We start from the raw sequence: 23,272 nt of genomic DNA, 5'->3' as shown, positions 1-23,272 counted from the left end.
TAATGGGGCGACCAGAACTGTACACAATATTAAAACTGTGGCCACACCAGCATTTTGTATAGTTGCAGCATTATATTGCGGTTGCAGAACTCAATCCTTCTACCAATGAAACCTAACATGCCGTATGCCGCCTTAACATCACTATCCACCTTGGTGGCAACTTTCAGGGATCTATGTACATGGACTCCAACATCCCTCTGCACACCCACACTACCAAGAATCTTTCCATTGACCCAGTACTCTGCGTTCCTGTTATTCTTCTCAAAGTGCATCACCTCACATTTAGCTGCATTGAACTCCACTTGCACCTCTCAGCCCAATTCTGCAGTTTATTTAAATCCCCCTGCAACCTGTAACATTCTTCCAAACTGTTTACTACTCCACAGACTTTAGTGTCGTCTGCAAATTTACTAATCCATCCACCTATGCCTGCGTCTAAGTCATTTATAAAAATGACAAACAGCAGTGGTCCCAAAACAGATCCTTGTGGAACACCACAAGTAACTGGGCTCCAGACTGAATATTTTCCATCACCCACCACTCGCTGCCTTCTTTCAGAAAGCCAGTTTCTAATCCAAACTGCTAAATCACCCTCAACTCCATGCCTCTGCATTTTCTCCATCAGCCTACCACGTGGAACCTTATCAAAGGCTTTACTGAAGTCCATGTATACCACGTCAACTGCCCTAGTCTCATCTAAATGCTTGGTCACCTTCTCAAAAAACTCAATGAGGTTTGTGAGACACGACCTGCCCTTGACGAAACCATGTTGACTATATAAAATCAAATTGTTGCTTGTTTGATGATTCTAACTGTTATCTCTTATAATCCTTTCCAAAATCTTTCCTACAATGGAAATAAGGCTCACTGGTCTATAATTACCTGGGTCATCTCTGCTGCCCTTCTTGAACAAGGGCACAACATTTGCAATCCTCCAGTCCTCGGGTACTAAACCCATCGACAATTATGACTCAAATATCAAAGCCAAAGGCTCTGCTATCTCCTCCTTAGCTTCCCAGAGAATCCACGGAAAAACCCCATTCGACCTGGGAACTTATCTACTTTCACTCCTTCTAGAATTGATAACACCTGTGCGTAACTAACTTCAATCCTTTCTAGTCTAATATCTCGCACCTCATTTTTGTCCTCTACAATATTCTCCTTTTCCTGTGTAAACACTGATGAGAAATATCCATTTAGCAATTCTCCGATCTCTGCAGGGTCCACACTCAACTTCCCACTTCTGTCTTTGATTAGCCTTAGTCCTACCATAATCACCCTTTTATTCTTCACAGGCCTATAGAAAATTTCAAGGTTATCCTTTATTCTGTTTGCAAAAGACTGCTCGTGTCCTCCCTTTGCTTTTCTTAACTCTCTCTTTAAATCCTTCCTAGCTGATCTGTAACTCTCTATTGCTTCATCTGTACCATTTTGCCTCATCAACACATAAGCCTCTTTCTTCTTAACAAGAGATACAATTTCTGAAGTAAACCATGGTTTACAAACTCTGTCTGTGCCAGTTGGGTCACCCCACAGCCATTGACTTTCCAAAGACACAATCCAAGATTTTCTAACCTCTCCCAATCCAGGCAACATCCTGGTAAACCTGTTTCCACCTTCCCAAAAGCCTTCACATTCTTCCTATAATGTGGTGATCAAAACGGCACACAATACCCCAAAGGTGGCCTGATTATAGTTTTATATTCACTCCCCTGACAGAAGAAGGCAAGCCTGCCATTCACCACCTTCACCACTTTCAGGGATCTTTCAGCTTGCAACTGAAGATCCCTCTGTATATCAGAGCTGCTCAGGACCCTTCTGTTTATTGAAAACATTCCTCTTGCTTTGTGTCTTCCAAAACACATCACCTCACACTTGTCTGAATTAAAATATATCTGCAATTTCTCCACAAAACTTTCTGACTCATCTCTTTCTTGCTGTATCCTTTGACATCATTCTTCACGATTCACAACTTCAACAGTTTGTGCCACCTACAAACTTGCTCATTAAAACGTTTACATTTTCAAACTTTTCATTTATGTACATTACAAGCAACAGATGTTCCAGTTCTGATCCTTGTGGAACAGCACTAGCCACAGACCTCCAGCCAGCAACATACCCCTGCACAACTGTTGCTGGGAGAAATGTCAAAGAGGAGCCTTGAGTTCTGTGTTGAGCAGCATGACCAACGTTTATTCAGAGCTCCTTACTAATACATGATGGGAGAGGCCCCTCTCTGTCTCCCCCAAGTAAGTCCAGCATTTTGATGTGTTTACTTCATATGTTCCAATAATATTTTTCCCCCTGACCTGAACTCCAGGGTTTGGAATGTCAGCTCGGATATTTCCATGTTTCCTTTCCCAGTCTCTGATTCTCTCAGCTCATGCAGCTGCTTTGCCAGTTCTTTCACAAATAGTTTAACCCTATCCTTGTCATTGCACATCTCCAGCCCTCCCACTACCACAAATCTCCGGCCCTCCCACTACCATACCCTGTGGCATCTGCATAGTCCATCCAGTCACTAATTCAAAGGGGGACAGTCCCGTCCGCTTTGCTGGGGTTGTCCTCAGTTTCATTAGGCTGGTGGGGAGTACTCTAACCCATCGCTGTCCTGTCTCTGAGAGAGCCTTAGTCAGACTAGCTTTCAGTATCTGCGTCATTCCTTCTACTGTCCCAGAGCTCTGGGGGTGTTATGGGGGATGGGATTTCTGTTCAGTACCAAACAGGGCACATAGCTCTTTAGCTATGTTCCCTGAATATTTGTCCCTTGGTCAGAATCTGCAGGGGAATGCTTCCACCCACTGAGTAAACCTATTTATTAAAACCCAGCAGTACTTCCTTCCCTGGGATTGGAATGGGTGTGTGTATAAAATCCATTTGTAATTGTTCCCATGGGCCCCTGGGTCCCTGCTGCTGCCTCCATTTTATTGCTTTCCCTGGCTCACACTGTGAACAGACTACGCACCTTCGACAAAACCTTGCTGTATTTCTCCCTGTTCCAGGCAAGGATTGTAGTGGATCATCTGATATTGCATTTTATCCTCCCCAATATGGGCCAGCCCATGATATGTTTTAATAATGTTTGTCTTACACAGTGTAGTGGCACTGCTGGATCATCCAGACTCTGTTGTGTCCTATTACTGCCCCACCCTTTTCCCATTCCTGTTTCTCCTGTTGTGGGACTGTTTCTGGGAATATCTGTAAACCTTCCTCTCTCACTTCTGTAGCTACGGCCATTGCCATCTCCTCAAATGTCTGCACTGTTTCAGTCAGTATTTCACATATAAGATTATTAAAGGATTAGACACTCTGGAGGCAGGAAGCATGTTTCCGCTGATGGGTGAGTCCTGAACCAGAGGACACAGTTTACAAATAAGGGGTAGGCCACTTAGAACAGAGTTGAGGAGAAACTTCTTCACCCAGAGAATGGTGGGTGTATGGAATGCTCTGCCCCAGAAGGCTGTGGAGGCCAAGTCTCTGGATGCTTTCAAGAAAGAATTGGATAGAGTTATTAAGGATAGTGGAATCAAGGGTTGTGGGAATAAGGCAGGAGCAGGATACTGATTAAGGATGATCAGCCATCATCATAATGAATGGTGGTGCTGTTTCGAAGGGCAGAAGGGCCTACTCCTGCACCTATTGTCTATTGTCTATTCACCTGCCTTACCCACAAACTCACTGCTCCGTTGGTGTGGGGTTTCTACTTCCCTGTGAGCTCTAATCTTCATTATTGCTGCTTCACTGGGAAAGTTAGCTGCTCCCACTAACTCTCTGACCTGTCCTTCATGCTCTATGTGCCCACAGACAGGGTGATGTACCCTCACCGAGCCCAGGCTATCACTTGGTCATGAACTATACCAAAGGCATGCTGTCTGTGTACATGCTGACTGCCTGACACCTGGCTAATGTCCGCACTTCTGTCAGGGCTCGTGATGGTTCTGCCATTTCTGGGTAATTCTCCACAAAAGTCCTCCAATAATTAAACAATCCTAAAGTTTGCCTTACCCCCTTCACGGTGTGCGGGTGGATAGTTTTGTCGACACAGTCCCAGCTTGTCTCCCACATTCACCTCCACATCCTCATGATCACCTCAGATTCTCCTGTCTGTGTCCTTGCAGCAAGTTGTGTAAGACACCTACTTCAGTTTTAACCTGATCGATATTATGTTCAGGAAGATCATTTCAAAATGTGGTTCACTGCTTTTAAGCCTCCCCGTGACTTCACCCTGTCCTCCCAGCGTAGTTCCACCCCTCCCTGAGGTATCTGCATTTATCCAATTCCAGCTGTGTGAGTGTTTATTCTCCTCCCTGTTGGTGGCTTTAGTTTCTGCTGCCTTGAACCTAAACTTGGTCATTCTCTTCCCCCATTCCCTTCAATTCTCCTCCATTCTATCAGCTCTCCTTAATTTCTACCTGTTTGATCAAGGATTTGGTTTCCACCCTTAAAACTGTCCCTTTGTAGATCGGTAACAGCCCCGTGGTATCGTTGCCGATCTGTTAATCCAGAGACCCAGGTAATATTCTGTGGACCCTGATTCAAATCCCATTACAGCAGATGTGGAATTTGATTTCAAGACAAATCTAGAATTATAAGCCTATTGATGAAATTATTCTCAATTGTGGGGTTGTATCTGCGAAGGTCTTTAAACTTTCCTTACTCACTTCTGCAGTTACTGCCACTGCCTCTTCCCCAAATGTCTGCCCTGTTTCAGTCAGTATTTCACTCGTCTTACCCACATACTTACTGCCCCGTTGGTGTGGGGTTTCTACTTCCCTGTGATCTCTAATCTTCATTATTGCTGCTTCACTGGGAAAGTTAGCTGCTCCCACTAACTCTCTGACCTGTCCTTCAGATCTATGTGCCCACAGACAGGGTGATGTACCCTCACCGAGCACAGGCCAACACATGGTCATGAACTATACCAAAGGCATGCTGTCTGTCTGTGTACATGCTGACTGCCTGACACCTGGCTAATGTCCGTGCTTCTGTCAGGGCTTGTGATGGTTCTGCCAATTCTGGAGAATTCTCCACAAAATTCCCACAGTAATTAAACAATCCTAAAGTTTGCCTTACCCCCTTCACGGTGTGGGGGTGAATAGTTTTGAAATCATGGTCTATTGTTCTGCTGGGATTGTCCCCTCTCCCTTCCTGATTTGATCTCCCTGATGTGATGTCCCAGGTACATCTCTCCCTACCTTCCCACTCTCTGTGGGTTAATTTTAAGCCCGGCCTGCCTGACCTGACCCTGTATTCTGTTTAATATCTGGATATGTTCTTCTCACCAACTCAGGTAATGAGGTGTTGGTAAGATCAATGTGACCAACTCCATCAGCCATATATCGGTGGGATATAGTGGAATATTGTGGGATCCCTGAGGTAACTGGATCCAGATGTACTGCTTTCCTCAGCCAGTAAACGCCAGCTTATTCTGGGATTCCAGGTGCACAGGTATGGACCATAACCCATTCACAATATCAAGGGCTGAGACTATATCCTTTTGCGATTTCAATCCATTAAATACAGTGGTGTGGTTCGCTAATGTAAGATACTCTTTAGTGGCGGATTTACTGAGGGAGGTATACTCAATAATGAGGTGGGATGAGCTGTCCGGCTTCTGTGAGTTAGTCTGGGATAGTGTCGGTCTGACTATTCACTGCTTCTGTCGATCTGTTACTGTCACAATTACTGCCTCCTGGCCCCAGCTTTGATGGGATTCTGTTTGTGTGGGGAGTGAGAGGGCCCTCGATCTTTACAGGATCTGCAGGTAATAACCCACATTCCGGTTTAAGTTACCCACACTGCTGTTTGGGTCCTAGCTATACCTCCCCAGATTCCCTGACTGTTCCAGTCTCCCTACAAGGTACCTACTCTGGAGATGTCGCCTCTCCTTTGATTCCTGTCCTGGGCCTGACCAGGTTGTTCCCATATTACAGTTTGTGTCTCTGCATCAATAGTTGGTCCTAACTGTTCGAAACTGACAACTCCCAGAATGGTCCCTTCCTCAGTTTCCCACCCCCATATTTGAATATATTTTGCCATATCCGTGATCTGCGTCGGGAGAGGTTCATTTCATCCAGCTTCCTCAATTCCCTCTCCAACTGCTCTCATTTTAGTAATTGAGGGGTGTGGGGCAAATGCGTGTCGGTAACTGATATAGATGCTCCTTTTATGAATATTTATTCTGCTGATTCCCAAACACAGCGTCAATGAATATTCATATTCCATAAGTGAACAGATGCGCACACACAATGTGAACATCTATCTCGCTCTCTCTGCCTTCGTTCCTTGGCTATGTGCCCTTTCCTGCTTCCCTTGTAACATTGTGAGTCTGGTTACCCTCCGTGTACTGCAGCTGTTCCCCTGTGTTTCTGTGTTTGCCTCAGCTCCCATGGCCCAATTCAGAAAGTAGTTAGAATTATCTCCCACTGGGAGTCCCATGTTTATAATTACAGTTAAATGGGGTCCCAGTTTAAAAACAACAAACTGATATCATCATCACAGGTTGGGGTTTGGTAATCCCCCGTGGTCCTTACACACCTCAGGCTTCCTCTCTGTGTGATCCTCGATATTACCCTTGGGTCCCTGAGTCACCAAGGTTATTTTAGCCCGTAAAGCCTGTCCCCTCCCCAGTGTGTCCCTGTAATATCTGTAAGTGCCTGGAGACACTGGTCGGCTGTGCACTGGGGGGAACCGGCTCACACCCCCATATTCTCATTGCAGGGACAGGTTCTGATATACACGTCAGGGTATCTTGGCCTGAGAGATTTTGGCCTGACACCATCATCGGTGATACTGTACATCAACTAATTCATCCATATTCTCCCAATAACGCCCATTACTGCCATTTCTCTATCAGGCTGGGTGTTAACACACCAACATCTGTCATTCAGCAGGTGAACTGTTCATGTTTGGTTTCTGTCAGTTCCCTTTGTTGCTCCCTACTGTCTGTCCAAGTTGACCTTTGATGCCCAGTGGTGCCATGGACCTGGCCTTCTGGGCATTACAGGGTGGTGGGTGATCGCACCCATTGCCGTCCCTCTGTCCATACATGGGCACTTCACCATCTAACCCATTCCAGTCAGTGTCACCATCCTCACTGCCTTCTGAGGACAGCGGGGCACTGGGTACCTCCCCCCCCCACTGTAACTACCACCTGGCCCTTTGGCTTTAAGGCCTCACGTCTGAGAGCCACCACCTTCACTTGTTCCTGTTTCCCATAATAATGTAACACATCCTGTCATTCCTGGAATAAAACAGATCAAAATGTAAATTTGGTTTTACTTAAAATAAGAATAGTTTGACATTCACTCGACATATCTATAGAGGTGAGAATTGTACTGTGATTATTTAAGTGAATTTAATGTGTGATCATACAGTGAAAATAAACCTGATAATCAACGACAATGAATGAACCCATAATATGTGATTATTTGTTCCAGTTCTTCCATTGAAAATTCAATTTTATTTTAATGCTTCTCACCCATTACACCATAAGCATTCTTATTAGGGAATAAAGTAATGGAAGATATCAGAGAAAATAAATAGACTTTAATTTTAGCTTCACTGCAATAATGAACCAAAACAAAAGTTGGAAATATGGGTAAACTACATAACAAAGTTTCCAGTGTCATTATTGACGTGAAAACTATTTTAGTTTGCAAGTTGTTTTGCACTAAGAATAATTGGAAATGAATGGTGATTATGAATTGACCATTTAAAATATATTTTAAAGAGAATAGTCAGATATATTTTTTGGACGAAATTAGGAAAGTAAATAAATATGTATACATTGGTATTAATAGTTTTAAAATGTTTAGAAGTTGACTGGGATTATTTGATTGAGAGAGGCTGCATGATTATAAAAACGAATTCACCTTTTTCATTGCATTGTTGGTTTCACTAGAATCTGTTGTGGTCTAAGCTCTTGTTGTGTGCAATGGACTATCACTAATAGCTTAATTAACCTGCGAGTCTCAGATTAGGTTTCCTTTGTCTGTAATTCAGTCTGTAAGTGCGCGACACACCTGCTTTTCTGAGGGATAACAGAGATTCCTTTCAAAGGAAGTAAGTGGCAGTTCTCACTGAGAATGGTGTCTACCACACACCATCAGCAGGGAAGGGTTTTTCTCACAAATTCCAATCTCTATCAATAAATCTGATGGTACCTGTGTTTGTCAGTTTGTGGAGGATTCAGCCCCTTTGTTCTGAGCTGTTTTTATACAAGCAGTTGGTTCATTCTGTCTTTGCCAAGAATATTGTTTACTTTCCCCTTTTACTGTGATTCTGCAGGTTAGAATAGTCTGAGAGTCAATAATGTTCAATAACTGAACATTGAAATGTTTAGACTCTAACAGAGCAGTTGCCTTGTTTTCAGGTAATTATTCACTTTCCATTTCCTGGTTGTGTTGAATGTTACAGAAACAGGCTCTGAGCAATGTTTCCATTCACTTGTGTTGGAGTCACTGACAGCCACATGGTCAGTCAGTTTCAGGCTGATGGATCAGTTTCTCTGTCCTATTAGATGGTGGTCACTTGCTCAGTTTCGGATGGCTCACCTCAGCGTCTGTCCGTCTGCTGCTGAAACCCTGCATCCAGCATTTGTTCCCTCTCACCATGACTAATCCAATACAGTCCCAGCTTGTCTCCCACATTCACCTCCACATCCTCATGATCACCTCAGATTCTACTGTCTGTGTCCTTGCAGCAAGTTGTGTAAGACACCTACTTCAGATTTAACCTGATCTGTATTATGTTCAGAAAGATCATTTCAAAATGTGGTTCACTGCTTCTTCAGGACCTACCTGAAGAAGGGCTTATACCCGAAACGTCGATTCACCTGCTCCTTTTATGCTGCCTGACCTGTGCTTTTCCAGCAAGACATTTTCAGTTGTAATTGTAGAAACCAGTTAATTACAAGTTACTGACAAAATATTTTAAGAGAAGCTGCTATTGATGGTGGAAATGCTGCTGGTTGATATAAAAGAGGGCTAGGGTGAATACTGTACTCAGTTTTGATGAGAAAGTTGAGCAATGTAAGATTATTTTATCTTTGTTAATAAGAAGAGGCAGAGATTGTAGCTAGGACATCCACAGTCATCCACCCTCACCACCACTGATGCTCAGTAGCAGCAGTGCCAATCAAGCGGGCTGCTTTATTCCGGATGGTATCAAGTTTCTTGAGTGTTGTTAGGGCTGCGCTCATCCAGGCAAGTGGGGAGTATTCCATCACACTCCTGACTTGTGCCTGGTAGCGTTTGGACAGGATTTCAGGAGCCAGGAGTTGAATTACTCTTGTAGCCACTGTGTTTATGTGGTGAGACCAATTCAGTTCCTGATCAATGATTATCCCCAGGATAATGTTGATAGTGGGTGTTCAGTCATGGTAACACCATCGAATGTCAAGGGATGGTGGTTAGGTTATGTCTTATATGTGATAGCCTGCATTTGTGTGGCATGTATGTTACTTGCCACCTGTAAGCCCAAGCCTGGATATTGTCCAGATCTTGTTGTACTTGGACTTGGACTGCTTCAGTACCTGAGAAGTAAATTATTTATTAACACTAAATAGTCACGAGATTATGCAATTTCCTTTTTCGATCAAATGTCGTGGACAGTATCTTGTGGTCACTCTCATATTCACTTTCATTTTCTTTCTATTTTCTTCTTAATTCAGACACAAATGTTTGAACATCGATCAGTATAAAATTACGTAAATTAAAATCACGTCACATGTTTCTACAAGTAAACTAATTGAATGAAATACATTACTTCTGTATTGTCTGCATTTTGACAAAAAAGAATTCTCTTCAATAACTATTGAATGGCTCATTTATTGTCCTCAATCCGTCAATCTAGGTATTATATTTCAGTCTTCAGTTTACCGACCTTAATTTACATCTAATCAACATCAGAGCAAAGTGTTTTTAAAATATTGAGTCAATTTATTTGTTCAGAATACAACATTTATTAGGAATTCACTATTAGTGGGCAGCACGGTGGCACAGTGGTTAGCACTGCTGCCTCACAGCGCCAGAGACCCGGGTTCAATTCCCGCTTCAGGCAACTGACTGTGTGGAGTTTGCACATTCTCCCCGTGTCTGCGTGGGTTTCCTCCGGGTGCTCCAGTTTCCTCCCACAGTCCAAAGATGTGCAGGGGAGGTGAATTGGCCATGCTAAATTGTCCGTAGTGTTAGGTAAGGGGTAGATGTAGGGGTATGGATGGGTTGCGCTTCGGCGGGGCGGTGTGGACTTGTTGGGCCGAAGGGCCTGTTTCCACACTGTAAGTAATCTAAACTATCCTTATAATAATTGCAGAATAATTTGTTTGTCTTTCTAACGTGTATCGCCAGATCCATATATTATTTTAATCCATATTTTAATTTAATCCATTGAAACAATGCTATTGCTTTCAGGTCAACTATCCCACAATGGAACCAATCATTTTGCATGCAACACGCTTTGTAAACTGACTTTTGCTCATTTGAATAATCACAGTAATCTCAGCCTTATGAATTCAGAAAACTGTAACGACTTTTCACTGCAATAATTCCTGTTCATGTCTGCACATTGCACAGTCATGTCGCAAAATTAAATTTCTCCTTCTTACAAGTGTACTCATAGATTTTCGAAAATCTAAGTGTTGCTAATATCTAATTAATGTTCAGTTCAGTAGGGGGTATAAATGTGTAATAATGGCTCAGTACATGAAGTAATGTGAAGATATTGCAATGTACAAACTCACAATGATTGTGAATATCAATTTTTATTTTAACCATGGAAACACAGTTGAAGTGATTAAATTATATTTCACTTCAATGCTCACATTCATTGTATTTCTAATCACAATAAGAGCAAACTATTTCATGTGACAAAATTATTTAAAATTCATGTCACTTTTTAATGGATGCAAAATAGAATTAACACCCGTTTGTTCTTTCCTTTACCAATCACAGTGAAGTTTGAATTGTAGAATGCTAGACTGATACAGCACGGAAACAGACCATTCAGCCTAACTTGGCATTCCGGCCAGGTTTCCTAAACTAAACTAGTCCCATTTCACTGTGTTTGTCCCATACCTCTTTGGACGTTTTCTATCCAATAAACTGTCCAAAAGTCTTTTAGATGTTGTAATTGTACCAGCCACTGCCCTTCCTCTCACAGCTCATCCCAAGATGTGAAACACACTGTGTGGAAAAGTTGCCCCTCAGACCCCTTTTAAATCTTTCCCCCTCACCTTAAATATTATTTACACCGTAGAATCTTTAAGACTGCAAAGTTATTAAAAGTTGAGAGGTATTTAGAAGCAGCGTAATAACATTCATACTTTAATCAGTGATGTGAAGGAAATAAATTCAAGATGTTGTGATCATTATAATGAACAACAGTTACAAGTTGAGACAATGTCGGTTGAAAAGCAATTCAATCGACACTTAGATATTTTCTAATCAACTTTGAGGTGTTTTGACACATCTCTGTCGAAGGTGGGAATTGTACTGATGGCTCCTGGTCTACTAGTACACACATTACCAGAGCCCTCCATAATATTCCCATGCAGGAAGGGCAGGACTATAATCACATACTTACTGTGTTTATTCACAGGGAAAACTGCTCAGATATTTATTGTTATAATTGGACTAGGATTGTATTAGACAGTTCCAGTGTGTAATGGACCGATAAAAAGAACTAGTAATTTCTAATAATGATGGAACGAAGCAACAATGGTCTTAAATAAACATAAATCTCATGATAATCAAGTAAGTCAATTTGTTTGAAGCAGTTATTCATCTGCATAAATTAAAATTAACCTGCTTTTTAATGCACATGAATTGGAAATAAAGTATTGGTCATTCAATGTGACTACTCAGCGAAAAACAACTTCCCTCATTTTCAAAAAAATGTGATTTCTAAGAATTCAAGATTTATTGTAAAAGCATAGAACAAACATTTGTTAATTCTGGTTTATTTATACAAGGAACACGTGAAATTTAAATAATGCTTAACATGAAAAATACTTAGCTCTTATTGTAATAATCAGAAATGTAGCAATGTTAGAATTGAAGTGAAATACAATCAATACAAGAATGTAAACAAAACTGTGGATGCTGGAAATCACAAACAAGCTCAGTAATTGCTGGAAAATAACTCAGCAGGTCTGGCAGCATCTGTGGTGAGAGTTGGGCCCAGTGACCTTTCTTCAGACTGCACTTTTTCTTACAACCAATTCAATCCAGCTAAAATTCCACACTTAAAATTATTTTTGCTAAGATTAAGAGATTGTAGAGTGCAATATTGTTTGTATCAGTTGATGTACTGAGACATAGTTCCACATATACAGCTGGAGATATTGGATTTCAACAATGATTACCAGTTAGGTTTTGGTAATAATTAGTTTTAAAATGGCTGATAACAAATTTAAGAATGATGAGAAAACTCTTATTGCAATGTAATTGTGCAATATGTTGGAAAAAAAATGAAATATTTATGTAAAAAATAGTTAGCAATCTCTTAATTGATAAGACTGATTAATGATCCTTCCATTAATACCAGGATTCAAATGAAAGAGAATGAGAGAGTTAGAATGAGTGTTGGGTGAGGGAACTTTGGTTGATTGCAGGTGTGTTGACCTGAAAAGAATGTCAATATTTCATTATGATACTGGCTCTAATAAATAATGGATTAAACGAAAATGTTAATCTCATGATCGTGTGATAATTGAAATAACAATTAAATAATATTTAATGTGAGAACGCAACACTTAAAATGATACAATATTTTCAAAGCAGTTTGTACTGGATATTCATTAAGATCAATAAACTCAATTAAAATATTGGGTTAATTTTTTTTTTAAATCACACTTTAGAAGATTATTCATCAGAATTATTCTGTCATTGAAAAAACCTCATTTCTTCAAGAATTCTGCATTTCCCTTATTTTCTGTCTTTTTTCCACAGGGATCTGCACTGGAACCCTTCTGTTTGCGATGCAATTATATAGAAGTGACATGGATTAAAATCTAATTGGGTGAGTTAATAAGTTTGCAGATGATATAACGTTCAGTGCAGTTGGGGACAATGTAGAGTGTTGTCAAATAATGCAGCAGGAAAAAGATAAATTGCAGATATGGGCAGAGTAATTAAAGGTGAAGTTTAATCCATACAAGTGTGAGGTGTTTCACTTTGGAAGCTCAAATGTTAAAAAAAAAGTAGATAGTTAATGGCAGGACCCTGACAGCTTTATTATTCAAAGGGATCTTGGCGTTTAAGACCATGGCTCCCTGAAAGTGACCATGCAAGTAATTAGGTGGTTAGGAAGGCAAATGGCATGCTTGCCTTTATTGGTCAGGGAACTGGTTACAAGAGTCAGGAAGTCATGTTGTAACACTTTAACACTTTGGTTAAGGCATACTTAAAGTATTGTATTCACTTTTGTTCGCCATGTTCCAGGAAGGGTATGGAGGCTTTGGAGAGGGTACAGAGGGCGTTTACCAGGATGCTGCCTGGATTTGGAGAGGCGAGAAAAACTCAGATTGCTTTTTTGTGAAGTGGCGGAGACTGGGGGTAGACTTGATGGAAGTCTGTACAATCATTAGATACATAGATAGGGTTGACGGTCAGAAAGTTTTTCCCAGAGTTGACGCGTCAAAAACTATGTGACATGTGTTTAAGGTCAGGAGGGAAAGTTCAAGGGGAATGTAAGGGGCAATTTGTTTTGTACACAGGGAGTGATTGGTGTCTGGAATGAACTTCCAGGGTTGGTGGTAGAAGCAGATACATTAAGGCTCTTTAATGTTCATTTCGATAATTTGGAAGGATATAGACCAAGTGTAGGCAGAAGGGATGAGTTTCTTTTGCATTATGTTCAACACAATGTTATGGGCCAAATGGCCCATTCTTGTGCTGTACAGATCTTTGAGAGAAAACTAATGTCTAACTCATATGACATTTAATCTAATCAATATTTAGCCACTGGTGTCAGAAATAGGAAGGAAATAAGTAGATAACGAACTTGACTATAATCTAAAAATATAGTCAATTAAATTTACAGAGGTAATTTTTTGATATTTGTTCTGAATTATCAGATTAGCAACTTTGATGGAGATGTGTTTAAAATGTTTGCAGTTATTGATGTTCTGACCCAACATTACCCATGTTAAACTGAAGATTGGACCAGAAACCTGTTAGAAAACTTGAAAATATTCAGTAAGGTGAGATGCACATCATAATTTCTTACTGCCTATACTACAATAACAAAATCTTTCAGGTCTACACCAAAAAGCATTGATTTGCAGCCAATGCTCATTATAAATATCTGAATGCTACTCGTTTCAACAATCAAAGTAATTTCAGCCTCATCGATGAAGAGATATCTTAGACATTTCACTAATAATTACTGTTTATGTTGACACATTGCTCGTTCAAACATTAATGAGATTTCTCATTAATATTCAGTTCAATGATAGCATATTAATAATTTAGTTATTGTTAATATCTAATAATTGATCAATCCAGTAAGGGATATAACAGTGGAATTATGGCTCAGTACATTAACTGATGGAAAGAGATTGTTGTGTTCACTCTCCCAATTATTGTGAATATCGATGTGTATTTTGATTTGATTTGATTTTTCTTCAACATGAAGATTTATTGTATTTCTGATCACAGTAATAGTTAAATATTTTAAAGCTAAAAAAAATTCAAATTTGTGACTTTTTTGTCAACAAGAAAAAAGAATTTACATGCGTATGTTCTTTTCTTTATCAGAGTAAATTTTGAATTGTTGGAAGTTTTACATGTGTGTAAAGAAGGGGAGCTGCCTGCAGCTGAATAGTCACATTGAATGATTTTTTTTTTGTTTTGCGATTACATCCTGCTGCTAATCATTCTAGTTATCTTTTCATTTCAGGAAAAACTGCTTTAAACATATTCCGCAGTTGTATTTTGCATGAATTTACAATAAGCGCATGGTATGTGTATTTATCTTTCTTTCAATTGCCATTATTTTAATTTTTAAGTAAGAGCATATGTGCTTAGTACCATATCACAGCAAACCCGTTTGGAAATATTGAATCACTTAATGTGTCAGTGTTCTAAAATAGATTACCAATTCATTGTTAGTCCAACAATCACACAGTAATTTAATTTAGGTTTTCTAACAAATATCGTGAGATTCACATTTCAATTTAAATCATTATTTCGTAGTGCCAATTTTACAAAGAAAAAATTATTTTTTATTCCAGGTCAACACAACCACAAACCAAGCAATGATTCCTCATCCAACACTGACAGGAAATATCTGATATCTTCTCATTTGAATGTTCACAGAAATCATTGGATTCATATTCAGCCTTACAAATGAAGATACGTCTGATTGTTTTAGACTACAATTCGACATGTTGCGGATTGTAATATGACATTTGTAATCATTTTAAGTTTACAGTGACTAGTTTTAACACTAATTGTTACTTCTATCTAATATGTAATCATTGATCAAATCAGTATAGTCGGCTTTAAGTGTGGAATTAAGTCTCAGTGACGTAAGCATATTGCATGGTACTGTTTCCTAATGGTTGCGAATGTTGATTTTTATTTTAATGCTGAAATCCTTGTTGATTTGCTGCTGTAGGGAAGCCCCGAGCAGCCTGCCTTGGAATTAAAACACAAAATGGTGGAGGGGAGATAAATAAGACGAACAGTCTGTTTCAGTCTTAAGTTTAAAAAAAGAACATTTTGTACAATCCTACTCCAAGTCCATAAGTATGCTATTCCAGACAGTCATATTCCAGATAGTGATAAGGGAATGCAGGCACACAGAAAAATGACCAACCCTGACTTTCATTAATGAAAGAATAATTGTCCCAGTGAATGAATAAACACCAACTGCAGGAAAGAGCCCAGCTAACTTCCACAGCGGCTGTCAGGGAAACAGACAGGGTTTGATTGTCAGAAATAGTTACTATTTTAAAGTTACTCAGAACATTTAAAAAGTTTCTAATTACATATTCTTGAGAATCGTGAATAAGGCATAGTGAGAGGCCCAAAGGACTGCAGCAATTAATTTTGTAATGTGAGGAAATAAAATGCACAGAGATCCCAAGGCCTGGAGATTATAGCACCTGTCAAACACCATTAAGCAATAGGAAGCTGGGGATATCCATAGCGATGTTCATCCAAGATAAGGTGTTCTACAGGATCGGGTGTCTGTATCATGAGGGAAGGACCGTAACCACATTGCATGTGGACATTGTAATACAGAAGGTGTGTAAAAATACTGTTTTTTACTGTACACGTTACAGTGTGTCATGGACCTCCCTTCCTAGATTGGCCTCGGGGGATGATCCCTGTATTAACTGATTGCAGCATGAGTAAACATCTTCCACTTGCCTGAGTTCGGCCTATCTCCTCAGTCTTCATTCCCTGTCAGGGGAAATCACTCCTACAGCTGTGGTGACATTTAAATTCAATACAAACACTTATTATCTGTGAAATTATTCCTTGCAGAGCGATATCATTTTCATGTTAATTTTTTAAATTTTTGTTTTCAAGAAAACAATGGAGGAACATCCATTTGTTATTTAGTTCAACTTATACTAAATTTTAAATTATTGAAAGGACTACACATGGGGGTGGCGGGGGGAAGAACAATTATTCAGCTCAAATGTCACATTAAGTGACAATTTCCGTTTTTCAAATCATGTGACCTCCAAAATGATATTTATTTTAATTTCATTTTGAGGTAGTTTTATTTTCTTCCAACATTAGTTGTCAATGAACAATAATCACACAATTATTAGTTTTTTGCTACAAAATGACTTCCTGTACCAAATGTCATTAACTCGATGTTTAGTTCATAATAATACTCACTTTCAAATCCTCATTATTTTCTTCCTAGTTCTGACATTTATCTAAACATTTATCATGATAAAAATTACATTAATAAAATAGACATGAACCGACCAAAAAAAAGTTGAAAGATGTTCAATTGTTGCTGAGATTTTTTAATTATTAAAGCCACGTTTTATATTTTAATTTTCAGTTTATTAATCTTAATGAATATACAATCGACATCAGAGCAAAGTGCATTCAAATATTAAGTCAATTTATCTATCAGGATTTTAGAAACAATTATCAATTACAATAATTACGCAATACTTTAACTTAGGCTTTATAACAAGTACAATGCGCTTTTAATATCTTCCATATTTCTTAGTGTGAGTGCTACAACATTAAAACTTGTTTGATAAGGCCAATATACCCACAAAAGACCAATAATTGCCATTGCAACTTCATTTGTAAATATCTGACTTTTGCTCATTTGAAAGATCACAATCTTCTCAGCCATTGAAATTCAGAGAACACCAGTTAATTTACACTGCAATATTTCTCTTCGTTTCTTAACATTACTCAGTGGAATAGTAAGAGGAGATACCTCATTATCCTTAAATTCATTAATAAAATATTTCAAATCGATTTGTTGCCAAAACCTAATAATTGTTCAATTCGGTAAGGGGTGTACATGTGGAACTATGTTTTCATATAATAACTAATGCAAGGACATTGCAATGCACAATCACTCAATCGTTCTGAATATTGCTTTTCATTTTAAACTTGGAAACACTTTTGAAGTGATTTGATTGGAAATCACTTCAATGTTAACATTTATTGTGTTTTTAATCACAATAACAATTGAATATTTTTCACGTGCAAAATCATTGAAATCCCCATGAATTTTTTGAAGCACACAAAAAAGGGTTGGCATCTCTCTTCATTAAACAACCACAGGAAATGGTGACTTCTTAGAAATCGTATATTTCAGAAAGAATGAAACTTGTCTTCAGCTGAATAGGCACATTGATTGACCAATTCATCATTTTGTTCCAATTTACGTGTAGATCAAAAACATTGTAATTTGCATTTCAGAAAATGTGGAACTTATGAACATATAGAATAATTATATTCATTTTTATTTATAATGCACAGCAATCACAATTCTGTCAAGTTGTCATTCCACAAGTGATCATAAAAATCATGTTAAATTAAGACATTTATTAACTCCCATCATTATTGTAAATTACTACTGAATTTTCAGAAGATTGCACACAGTATCCAACCATTTAATTCCAATCAAGTTATCACAATAAGTATCTGATTAGTTTTCAGCCCTGCGCAGCCTGCTTGGGAATGTTATGAAGGAATCTTGTGCAACTCTGGTCGTGTCTCTGTTACCAGACCAGAGGATACAATTTCAATTCCCACCTTGCACAGAGCTGTGCCAGAGCAGCTCTGAATGTTGAGAAGAAAATATCTAAGAATCGAATGAATTGCCTTTCTATTCAACATTAGATATGTTTTCATTTGTTGTTCATTCCAATAATCACTGTATCTGCTATATATTTTCTTCAGTCCGCTAATAACAGAATGTATCTGATTCCACTCAATCAATATTCTTTGCAAAATATTTGATAATGTTGCACTCACAAAGATGAAATATGCAAAGTAAAGATACTCCTTGATTTTCTTTTGTTCTGAAGAACTGAGTTCAGACTGCACATAGAACTTGATGCTTCAAAGATATAAATATGAGAAAAAAAATTAAGTTCTTCTTCAGTTAAATAAACAAATGCCACTTCCTACTATATATCAATTTTTAGTTATTGATCTGTTTATGAGTTGTCTGAAATTTGTTTTTAGTTTTCCATTCACCTATTTATATTGAATGTAAGGTTGAAATGTTGTGAAAATATCCGAGTGCATTCATTTGAAAATTGAATTTGCATATTTCTCTCTAATCCAGTTTATTGCATGATGACTTAACAGTGTTTTGTTCAGCAAACCTAGTGAATACATAAAAATTGTCTCATCTTAAATAAGATCTTTCACACCCAGTTATCATTCTGTTCCTAATTCATGTAAATATCTAAATTTATTGAAATCAATGTTCACACAAAACAGTGCACATAAAGCGACACAAAGATATTCATCATCAGCTGATTACTATTTAGTGGAATAACCTGAGTGAGTATCTTATTGTTTCTAGGACAAATGACAACAGTAAGCATTTATTTATTATTCTATGCAGTTAATGCAATTGATGTGCTATATTTCAGCTCAGTCGTTAATGTTGATTTATATTGTTTAAACCAATAATTCTACTTTATCACGGATATTGACTATACTACAATAATGTTGGGAAGCAAATCTTTGTCAATCTAACAATCTTTAAGCTCATTTTTTGTTGTGTGTGTACAAGAGACCATTCAAATTATAACCATTTTTATTACAAATTGAACAAATACTGCATTTTAAATTTGTGAATTTCCTACATTTTTGCAAAAGGGTTAGCCTTCACTGTATATGTCACATTTAAAAAACTGCTAGTTCAAATCATGTGTGCTACAAAATGATTATTGTTTTCATTTCATTGTAAGAAAAGAACTGCTTGTTGATTTTTTTGTCATTTCTATTCCAACATTATTCATCATTGTACAAAAATGACAATATTATTAAAATCACATATATGCCACATATCATTGACTACATTGTTCAGTTTCAAGCTCACTTTCATGACTTACTAATTCTCTTCCTAATTCTGACACAAGTCTTTAAACATTGATCATAATATTGATCATATAAATTGATGTAACATATCTCTACAAGGAATCCAGTGTATGGAAATTCACAATTCTTGTATTACGTACATTTTTACTTAAAAAAAGAAGATTTTTGCTCCATAATCACAGAATGGCTCATTTGTCTTCCATCCATAAAACTAGGTACAATGTTTTATACCTCAGTTTACTGATCTTAATAAATATCCAATCAACATCACAGCAAAGTGCTTTTGAAATATTGATTCATTTTAATTCTTCAAAAGACAGCATTCATTATCAAGTCATTGCCATTACAATAATGGCACAATTATTTATTAAAAATGTCTTTTTAACAAGTATAGTGAGATTCACATTTAGATTTAATTCATTATGTCTTAGTACTAATAGTACAGTATGAAAATACCTTTATTTTTCAGGTCACCTACCCCACAAAGGAACCAATGACTTCCCATCCAACGTCATTGCAAATATCTGATGTTTGCTCATTTGAATGATCACGGTAATCTCAACATTAAAATTCAGGAAAATGTAATGACTTTTCACTGAATTAATTCCAGTTCATTTCCAGACATTGCTCAATCACTTGCAAAAAGAGATTTTTCATTATTCATTAATGCATTGACAGACTTTGATAATTCAATTGTTGCTGATTTATAATAAAAATAATACTTATTCAACCTAGTAGGTTGCGCAAATGTGGAATAACGGCACAGTACATGAACCACTGTAAAGATATTGCAGTGCACAATCTCTCGATCATTGTAAGTATCAATTTTTATTTTACCTGTTGAAACATAGTTGAATTCAATTAATTATATTTGACTTCAATGCTCACATTTATTGTGTTTGTAATCATAATACGACTTACGGATGTTTCATGCAACAAAATCAAATGAAAAAGAATTAGCATCTCTTTATTCTTTCATTCAACAATGGCAATAAATTTTGATTTTTTAAATTTTGACATTTTTGGAAAGAAGGGATATTGTCTTCAGTTGAATTCTTGCATTGACTCACTAATTCACAGTGTCCGCTACTTATTCTCTTTGGGTTCCTATGAAAAGGAATTAACTAGTTCTTCTGATTGTAAATTCCTGGAAAATATTTGAGAATGTTGTGGTTTTAAAGATGACAAGGCTAAGTGATCGTAAGTCATCAGTTATTTTGTTAGAAAGAGCTTGATTCAAACATTTCGAACACACACACACACACACACATTGTTATTCTGCTGTGTAACAAGGGGGAAAACAAGTCGCTTTCTTCAGCGTTAAGTAAATATATGCCACTTCCAAGTGTTCATTAGTCAGGTAATTACCTACATTTGTTATTAAGAATTGCAATTCGTCTAAATATTGTTATGACCTTTGATCAAATTAAATTTTTAATTATTGTTTATACATGAATTGCCGGGATTTTGTTTTTTTTTTGTTTTCCATACACCTATTCGTATTGAATGTAAGATTGACATGCTTTGACAATATCATTTGAAACTTATTTTTTCGTATCTTTCACTGATTTTACTTATTGCATAAGATTACATGGTACCTCATGGGTTAGCAATGCTGCCTCACAGCGCCAGGGACATTGGTTTGATTCCCTCCTTGGGTGACTGTGGGGACTTTGCACGTTCTCCCCAAGTCCATGTGACTTTGCTGTGGTGTCCTCCCACAATCCAAACATATGCAGGTTAGGTGAGCTGGCCATGCTAAACCGCACGTTGTGTTCAGGGATATGTGTATTAGTCATAAATAAATGTGAAGAAATATGATCAGGAAAAGTGTTTGGGTGGGTTACTCTTTAGAGGGTCATTTTTTTCAAACAAATGGTCTGTTACCACACTGAGGTAACAGGGGTGCTTTCATAGCGTCGCTTGTATTAAGGTGCGCCCCGAGATCTAAGCCATGTTGGAACTGAAACGGAGGGATCGACAGAGAGGCTACAGAATGACATCGCATCCATTTGGTTTTCTTTAAATCACTGACGAGCAGGAAAATGTAAACGGGGAGGGCGAGTGGGGAAGTGAGGCAGTTGCAGCTCTGGTAAAAGTCCAAAGGTTCATCTGAGAGTGTAATTTCTTTCGTTGCTGTTGCTGATTGAATGAGCCACTAACGTGCGAACTGCTCTAAAACATGATTCAGGACCGCTGGTGCCAATTCTCGCGCGTTGAATAACGACAGACAGTTTCCAAATGAGGCCTTTCAGAGACGACTTTGGGGTATATTTGACAGACAGACTAGTTCAGGAATCCGTGGTGCGCTGTGACACCAGCGCATCAGCTTCTTCCCTGTCTTTGAACCGGGCCGCCTGCGTAAGGAATGCAAATGCGGTACTGTTTTTCGTGGATGGATCAGAAGGCGGAAACTACACTCTCAAACAGAATGGTATATGATCAGAACCAGGTTGGAGAAAAACTTTACAATACTTTGCACAGTCATTAAATGGAATTGCATTACATTTCACGAGGAGAGCAGATTTGTTCAAGCAAATTCGAAGACAGGTTTGCAGATGGGAAAGCAAGCAAGGAAGCTCCGTTCTTGTCCATGTGAAAGGCTGCAGTTGAAGAACAAAGCAGTTTCGCGTGTGATGCGATGAAATAACAGTCTCCATTCGGTTCCAGTAAAAGCTCAAATTGTTTGGAACAGCACAGCTGTTCGCTATTTTCCGCGCGGGAGGCGAACACGATCATGTCAGCAGAGACACTTTGAAATATTTGGCACTATCCCACACCACAGTTCATTCCCCGGGAAACAAGCCCATTTTTCTTTTGTTTCCAACATCAATACAGTGGGGACCGAAACAGCATTTTAACAAGCTGCAGCATTGGAGTTAAACAGCAGAAATGGCAGTGGCGGGATTTGAACCCGCGCCCCTGTCAAGACCGAAACCTGGATCCAGCGCCTTTGACCGCTCGGCCACGCTACCAGCCGGCCACACTGCCCGTTTTCTTGCATTTCCAATTGTGCCCCTGCATAATAACAGATGCAAAGTCACATGAAAAGGGTTCCATGATCCCTCTCCGACTCGCACAGCGTCTGGGATGTGCCCGGCTACAATGTCAATGTCGCAGCAGATAATGATAGCCCATCAATCCAGACAAAAATCAATGGTAAACTGAGTCTATCTTCTCAGACTCTTTTCAGCTACAAATGTATCTGTGAGTGCGTGACAATATATGTTCGCTTATTTGGTCAAATAACCATGAGCTGCTTGACATTACTGCAATTTCGAATCTTGCTTTGCTAAATGATTTCACCCATTGCTCGAATCAGGACGACTTTCACGTTTACACGGAACATGAAACACACCGGACTACAGGGAAAATGCACAAAGCTGAGCAGGCCGTGTTCCACATCATACCGTGCAGCATAGTTTCAGTCACTGTGTCTGTTTTGCAGAATAAGAATCCCAAAGGAAGTTCTCTACCCTAAAACCGGAGGTCGCATTACATTCCGAGAACGACAGATTACATTGTGAGGATGCTCTGACCTCGGAGCCAGTTCGAGATGCCACTTTCCGTGCCTTTTACCTTAATCGTGCAATTTGCTGCAGAGATGTTCACTCCTGGACATGAGCCACATGGATACCAACTGAGTCGGAAACCTGTGCGGGAATCGACGGGAAGCGACTCAATCCATTTTGCTAACTTCCATGGTGCTTATTAGAAAT

General features: G+C 38.7%; 1 long non-coding RNA gene across 3 annotated transcripts in view; it reads left to right on the top strand.

Moving 5' to 3' along the window:
- Positions 1-16,383, top strand: part of LOC140487743 (uncharacterized) — a 52,508-nt gene extending 36,125 nt beyond the window's left edge. For 2 of the 3 annotated variants that reach the window (XR_011962920.1, XR_011962921.1), the window contains exons 5-8: positions 12,951-13,020; positions 14,118-14,203; positions 14,902-14,962; positions 15,236-16,383. This is a non-coding gene — a long non-coding RNA (uncharacterized lncRNA). Of the gene's footprint in view, positions 1-5,290; positions 5,449-12,950; positions 13,021-14,117; positions 14,204-14,901; positions 14,963-15,235 lie in introns of all 3 variants that reach the window. The other variant, XR_011962919.1, reaches the window with a different exon arrangement.
- The last annotated feature ends 6,889 nt before the right edge of the window (positions 16,384-23,272 follow it).

Source organism: Chiloscyllium punctatum, chromosome 17 (assembly GCF_047496795.1).
Source record: "Chiloscyllium punctatum isolate Juve2018m chromosome 17, sChiPun1.3, whole genome shotgun sequence".
NCBI classification, from domain to species: domain Eukaryota; kingdom Metazoa; phylum Chordata; class Chondrichthyes; order Orectolobiformes; family Hemiscylliidae; genus Chiloscyllium; species Chiloscyllium punctatum.
Note: the sequence above shows the minus strand (reverse complement) of the source record. Positions and strands in the feature narration are given on the sequence as shown.